This window comes from Battus philenor, unplaced genomic scaffold (genome assembly GCF_028537555.1).
Source record: "Battus philenor isolate CCGP_79_NKW_IND1 unplaced genomic scaffold, ilBatPhil1.0.hap1 SCAF_2, whole genome shotgun sequence".
NCBI classification, from domain to species: Eukaryota; Metazoa; Arthropoda; class Insecta; order Lepidoptera; family Papilionidae; genus Battus; species Battus philenor.
Window position 1 is genome coordinate 841,839 of NW_027181682.1, and position 7,927 is coordinate 849,765.

Below are 7,927 nucleotides of genomic sequence, written 5' to 3' on the forward strand. Positions count from 1 at the left end.
GTAGTCCAATCAGTTGGTCGGAATAAATCCACTTTACTGTCATATACTTTATCCGACCGGACTTAGAGTAAGGAATAAAAATGGTCGGACAACCCCGACTACAAAAAACAAAATAACAAATTAACTATCGATGTAACTAAATAAATAAATAAAAGTAAAAGAAAAAATAAAAATTGTGAAATAAATTAATAACAAAGAAAACAAAATTAAAATATGCTGTAACAAGAACCAAATTTAAGAATGAATGTAAATGAGGAAAACAAGATGTTGTGTGAAAGATATTATGAGGTGACGAATTAAAAATTGTAAAGGATGAAAGTAGAAATAAAAATATAAACATAAATGCTGAAAACAAATTTTAACTCGAAATTATACCTTCCATGTCCAAAAAAAAGCAGGGGTATCCAGAGGCTGCCTAAAAAACGGATTATAATTTATTCAACGACAAGATTATAATTTTTTTTTTACTCTAGTCATTTTCCGTTATTTTGAACACACATAGTACATGTTATTGAAGCAACTAGCTAGAGGTAACAGCGTTGGTCTTATACAAAGTAAATATAGTTAAAATAAGTGTTAATTAAGTTGCGATTAAGCTATGAATATTGAATGACAAAAGGAGCAGAATTCAATGGGACATCGAGGGTAGAAGAGGAAGACTCCGTCATTAATCAGGTCCGGGGGGTGTTCATGTAGCGTGTAAGCGACAGACGGTCTATTACAAATGAATTACTTCTAAAATACCCTGCGGTTTCCCTATCTATCATTTCACCCTTTCAACCAATTACATTGGTAGATAAAGCTCCCGATCATACAATAGGATAACACAAAAGGCAATGAAAATTTGAAGGCAGCTTAATTGGTGAAAACTATTTTCTGTTACCTTTACAATGTAGAAATTGAAATATAGTTATATTTCTATATATTACTATGTACAATAATCAACAGCGATCCTTCACATCTATAAAACATTTTCGCGCAGTGATAGCTTATCGGTAGAGAACTGAAACATGTGATCAAAGACCACGAGATCGATTCCCGGGACACAAATTTATGTAATTTAACCTTTGTGCATTTATTAGGATTAGAATAGTCACTATTTATAAATAAATAATAATATAGTTGTGGCTTCGTAACATTAGAGAGTGGACCGGAATCGCCAGCGCTGCTGAGCTATAACGCAGAACCAAAAATAAGGAAGAGAGCAGGAAGCTGATAGCCAACCTCCACTAGTTGGAGAGGCACTTCAAGAAGAAGAAGAAGATAAATAAGGTTTCAGAGGACAGGCAGCAGCGTCTTCTGAGTACCATAATAACACACTGCGACAGCCATCCTGCCTGATGATTTTAATTATGGTATATCCCCCTATAGCTGCTTTTTGAAGAGATCTGTACCTTGCAGTGAGCTAAAAACATGTCATTTAGTTATAGAGTTCAAATTGTTAAAAATAGTTTCAAGTTGTTTTATGAAGTCTTTGAAAAAATCCAAAAGAAACCTCGGTAACTTATCTTCAAGCTAGTAACGTTATTTAAAAATTAATCATGCCGTAATAGGCATTACGAGAATACTGCACTGCGATCGCCACCCCGCTAGTCAAGGCGAATAAATTATATCCCTGCGTAGATATCTTTGGAAAGGCTTGTGCCTTGCAGTGAGCGTCCATTGGCAGAGAAGAAGATACGAAATTAGTATAAACTTATATAACATCTTCCTCTGGATTTACCTATTTATAATAATTAATTAAATAAATAACGAATACTTATGTACGAATGATTGTATACGATATCCAGCTACGTCGATGATCTTGATGCTTCTGCGCATCTTCTCATTTCTGATTCGACCTCGCAGCGAAACTCCTCACAAAGCCTCCTTCATTAATCTCTCTGAGTGACCTTGAGCCTTTTTATGTGGCGCGTCGTAAGTGACCACGTCTCGGATCCGAATGTCATCACCGCCAAAACACATTAGTAAGATCTTCGTCTTCAAACATTGTGGCCTCAACGCTGCTCAACCGAGTAGGATTCGGCTAATTGCGTGTAATATGAAACAAATTTTAATATTTTTGCCTATAGGAGACATAAACTACATATATCTAAACGTTAATAAAGAAACAAGACAGAAAAACAATATCTAGCGGTTCCATTAATAATGAAAAACACCACACTAACAACCTTTGTTAAATTGAATGTAAAAAAATAAATTAAATGGAGAATTTAAAAGAACTTTGTTTATATTTTTTGTATGTGACAAACCAAATAACTTTCGACAGTGCGAAGTGTCGTAGCAACAAGTTTTTCAATAATCATTTCTCATTTTACAACAAGCGCCGCGTGTCGCAGCAGATGTGAGCGTCGCTGTGGGTTGTAAGAAGCGAATGTAAGACGATATCGGCTCGTAGCTGCGGCCCCTTTGTGCCGGACGTAACACTATCTCTCCTTTGTGCGCCTCGACTCCGAGACATTCTCAATACTCAGCGACGCCCAGTGTCGAGCACTCTATTGTCGTTAGAAACATTATTATTCTTCCATTATTTTTTTACAATTTATACCTGGATGTATATGACTTAGAGACATTATTTAAAGGCGATGCTTATAGAAAACACACAACAGATACTATTGTAATTTTGCGAGTTTGATATTTTGTTATATACTTCTTGAGTTTAACAATTTGGATTTGGAAAAACAATTATAATTAGAAATGTATTTACAAACATCAAGTAATGCCTTACGCGAAGTATATTATGAAATCTGTAATCGAAAACTTCTCTCAAAAGTCTGTTATCCACCATTTATCAGGACGTTATGTTTGTTTAAAATGAGAGGCAACCGTAGCGCGGGCACATTCGACGCAGCTGCCGGCGGCTTCGGCAGTTAACATGGTGCGACAAGTTATTTATGTCGTTGTTTTAAGCCTGAAACTTTGGATAATTAATATTTTTCTCTAATTTGTTGGTATTATCACTGTTTTAGTTAATTTACTATGACTAATTTAGTACAAGATGAGAGGAATTCCAGAAGACGAAAAAAAAATCAAATGAGCACGCTAATAAGAATTTACAAATTATAATTAACAAAAGTACCAAGCGCTGCCTGATCTGAGAGTATGGTTTGTGTGATTTCGGTTGATTCAGAGGTAGAGATAGTGAAGAATATCGAAGAAGGCAGCGTCGCCTCCCTTTTACTCTTACAATAGAAAAGTATGAAAATTAGAAGTACTTCTAAAAGGGTCGAATAAGATCCCAAGCGAATCGCGAATAAAGTAATATAGGTTTAGTAAATAATAAAACATAATAAAATAGCTATAATTGTATAAAAATAAAATTAGAAATGAAAATTAAAACAAATAGTAAGGTGTAATTAAAATAGTAAAACCGAGTCAAGACTGTGATAGTGTAACAAACTGTCAAGGAACGAAGACGGAGTGAGAAAGGTTATGCACGAGAGATAATGTGAATGTGAAAAAAGAAAGAGATTGTGAAAGATCAAAGGAGAAAGTGAAACAAAAGTATTAAGTGAAAAAGGAGTTCACTCGAGTTGTAACGTCCTTGCCACACATATGGCTGGGGCAACAAATGGTTTCCGAAGAGTGGCCATTAATAAGAAAAATAATACACGGTGGCAGCGTAATAAAGATGTGATAGCTTCGTTGGTCTCGGAGTTCACAGATGAATCCGCGGGCTAAAATCATCTCAGAAGAACAGTTGCTTTGTGTTCCCTCGGCTGGATTTATTTTTGTGATAACTTTCAAAAATATTGTAGTTGTTAAAACATATATTATTACTTAAATTATCAAGTAAATATTATCGTTTATACTATTACTATTTTTATATTATTATTTTTGTTTAACGATTTATATATATATATATATATATTTACTTTTAATTCCAGTCATCTTACCTAAAGCGATCGCTTCGAAATATGGTACATATTATCTATTATTTTATGTAAAAATAGGGCAGACTAATAATTTCTCAAAGTACAAAGTCTACGAAGGCAGATATTTAACAATAACTAATTTTTTAATGTAGAATTTCGTAGTAATGACAAGTCTTTTTATTACTTTTTGATCATAACGTGATTAATTTTATCTAAAACCATTGACATTTCGGTATTAATGAAATATATAATACATTTTTTAAAGCTTTTATGTATGTACACAACACACCATATTGTATGAGATTACATTATATGCCCAGAAATTTCGTTACGTATATTTACAAAGCGCACATTCTTGAGCACAAAGATTAGCTGAAAGATATTTTCTAATGTCTTTGCTGCTTGTCTGTGGAGCTAGTTGCTTAGAAGACAAGGTATTATTCAGGTGCCTATAGTATGTCAGGATGGCCGAGCGGTCTAAGGCGCTGCGTTCAGGTCGCAGTCCACTTCTGTGGGCGTGGGTTCGAATCCCACTTCTGACATTTACGTTTTTTATTGACAACACTTGACGCAGGCAAACACACTGTATTAAATATAGTCTAACGTAATTCTCTGAGGTCTTCCAAATCATCATTTATTTATTTACCCTTCTAACAAAGCAGACATAATGCTTTTAGATATTCTCAACTAGTCTATTGTACTATACCATTATCATATCAGCCTTGGGCCGTCCACGACATGACCTTCACCATAAATATCCAATAACAGCATTCAGATGCGGCGTCTTCGTCATTATGGAACTTTCATTTTAATTTACACAAAGATGAAATTCGTTTACTCAACATAGGAATTTTTAACAGGACTATTATTAATCGACAACTTATTATCTATCCATTTTTAAACTATTTTATTTTTGACTCTACTCTGCTTCGCAAGGTGTTACAGAAGCAGAAAGAAACTCAACAACACATGTTTTAATAAATTTTAAAACAGGTTTATACGTGCACACTTTATCAGATGTAGCCTAAATGAAATCAAAATAATCAGGCGACATCACTGCCAAGGATGCATGTCATATAAATATTCGTTTATTGAATAATAAGGTTTTTTGACGTTTTAATTTCATTATGCATAATTTAATTATTATATGATACTAGCTGATCTCGCAAACGTTGTTTTGCCATGTATGTTATTTCTAGGTAACATTAAAAAACAAATAAAAAATAAGGGTTCATCGTAGAGGGATGAAAATTTAGTATGTATTTTGTAAGCTGTATCATAAAAAAATAAATATAAAAAATGTTGTTCAAAAAAATTAAAAATTAAAAAATTCACGAAAATCGGTCGAGCCGTTTCGGAGAAGTTCAATCACGCACACAGTGACACGAGAATTTTATATATTAGTTAAAAAATTAAGCATGGTTTGTTTACTGTTAGTTTGAGAGGAATCTCTCCAAACCGCATATTGTTATACAAGCAATACACAGAAACTGTGATACTGTAATAATCTGTGATCTGGAAAAATGGACCAGAAGATGACGATGTGTGAAAGAAGATATGAAATGGAAAAGAAAAAAGAGATTGTGAAAAACATAAGAAATTAAGAAGGATGAAAGGAGAATGATGAAGAAAATATCGAAAAAAAACAAATTTACCCGATATTGTAAAGTCCCTGCCCCAAACACAGTGCGGGGAATATTAAAAATTATTTTTTAAAATTCGAATTCAAAATATATTTATTCAGATAGATATCAATACGCTAATGAATTGTCAATTGATTCTAACGTTATAAGGTCAGTGACATCAGTCCAAGAGCGAGCTGCAATCGGCTCGGAATGCCGAGAAACAGTTGCCTAAAATGATATTTAACTACATAGGTATTATTATATCAACTCTGTAAATGTGTTCATAGACCAAAATATATAAAAATATAATTTTCTTTTTTACGTAACTGCTGTTAAAATACGGTGTTTTCTATTTATATATACTTTTATGTTCAAATATTCAGTGTATTAACTTGCGTATTAAACGGCGTAGCAGTGCTACGATGCTACGATGCTACGATGCAACAGAACCTAAACATGACTCAATTTCACGAGCTGCCTTTGTTTGTAGCTCACGAATGGTTTGAATTCGTAATAGGTTACGTCTGTTTACAGGCTTCCCGTTTTAAAGGTCTTCGTAGCGCTTTGTCATGAAGCTACAGCTTTCGTGTGTTGTCTGTCGAGCCGTAAACCATCCATTGCTTGTTATGTTAGTCTAATATTCCTTAAAAATTCATGTTTGTACGGAAATATATAACGAACATAGCGATAATTTTTTTACAGTCTGTCATCGTAAAGGAATGTCTAACAAGAAGTATTTCTCGGTAAAAATAACGCTTACAATTTTTGTTCAGTGAAGTAAAACAAGAATTATTAAAAAAGTATTCAATATATTTTCTCCATCTCTAAACATGGTTATATACAGGCTGATGGGAAATAGGTATAAAGGATTATTTATCAGACAATTGTAAAAAAGCTAAAATAGTTACCGTATATAGGATGATAGGAGATAGATACAAAAGGTTTTAAGGAATGAATGTATATCCCATTTACTTGTCAATTAATGTGTGTGCTAATGTAAAAAATCAGAAATAATAATTATCGCAATGATAATACAGTAAGAAAATGCTTTTTCAAAATTCGTATATTGTAATATTAATTATGATTTATTATTATTACTATCCCTTCGGGTTTTGATGATCTTATAAAGTTAAAAGCCAGAAGCATTCGTTAAAAAATATATATTTATGAGGTATTTCAGAGTAATCACTTAGTTAAAGATGATTGGAAACATATGAAAACATTTAAGGCTTTTATCGCTAACAAGTGAGCCATACATTTACCAATTTAAAGCTTTTATATCTATTTACAATCACGCTGTATATTCCTTGCATAGTAATGTGAAGATATTCTGCAAGAGAGAACAAGCCAATTTATAATAAAATGTGTATGTAAATGGAAAAATGTTATCCCTAATTATAACATGCACCCGCAGGTGTGCCTCGCCGCGGGCTCGCATACAAATTGTTCATTATTTCCACAGTGGAAACGATCCTTAATTATTTTAAATTAGGTATTACATATTTTCTTCGACGGAAATACGACATGCTGCAATTGGTACGACATGAAAAAGGATGAACGAATAAATTTCGCTACAAAACAATGTACAGAATAAATATTTTTTATGTGCTTGTATCGTATTTTAAAGTATTTTACTGCGTTTTGTTACATTGTAATCATACTGCCTTCTACCGTGTTTACTGTATTTATCTGTATTATACTGTATTGTAATTTACTGTACTGCATTTCATTGTATTGTACTAAATTGTATCGTATTGTATTGTATTATACTGTAGGGTACCTTAATAAAATAAAAATAAAATACGCATTTATTATTTTTTTTGGACAATGTCATTATTATTTATTTTTATGTTTTATTCGTATACTGAATTATTGCGAAGGTATATAAGGACAGAACCTATGCCAGTATTATGTTACTTTAAAAATAATTCATTTTAGTTATTGAGTGTTGCCAACGTAGGTGGAAGAATTGTTCGTGTGAAGTGGCGGTGGATGAACCACATCGTTCGTGCAACCGACGGCAATTGGGATCGAAAGTATTTTTTAATTGCCACCGCTATGGACACCTCTCGTAGCCCTATCTATTGCGGGACTAGGACTTTGTTTTTATTAAACAGTTTTATTTAGTTCGACCCGTACGGAATTTATTTGGATCAAAATTAGAAATTGAAATTTAAGCACCTTCCCGTTGTCAGATTGATCTGAAATTTGGTACACACATTTAATTTAGATGACAATACAATATAATAAAATCAATAACACTATAAATCTAAGATGGCCGCCGATACAAAATGGCGGATTACGTATTTTTCCTTAACACCCTCAATATGGGTATCAAATGAAAGGGTTACACTAGTAAAACACGATGATTATGTCAAAATTTAAAATTCAAAATGGACGCCGTTCCAATATGGCGGACTAGGTACA

General features: G+C 33.0%; 1 non-coding gene across 1 annotated transcript; it reads left to right on the forward strand.

Moving 5' to 3' along the window:
- Positions 1-4,333: 4,333 nt before the first annotated feature.
- On the forward strand, positions 4,334-4,417 carry TRNAL-CAG (transfer RNA leucine (anticodon CAG)). Its single transcript has one exon. It is a non-coding gene; the product is annotated as a tRNA-Leu (tRNA).
- Positions 4,418-7,927: the final 3,510 nt, after the last annotated feature.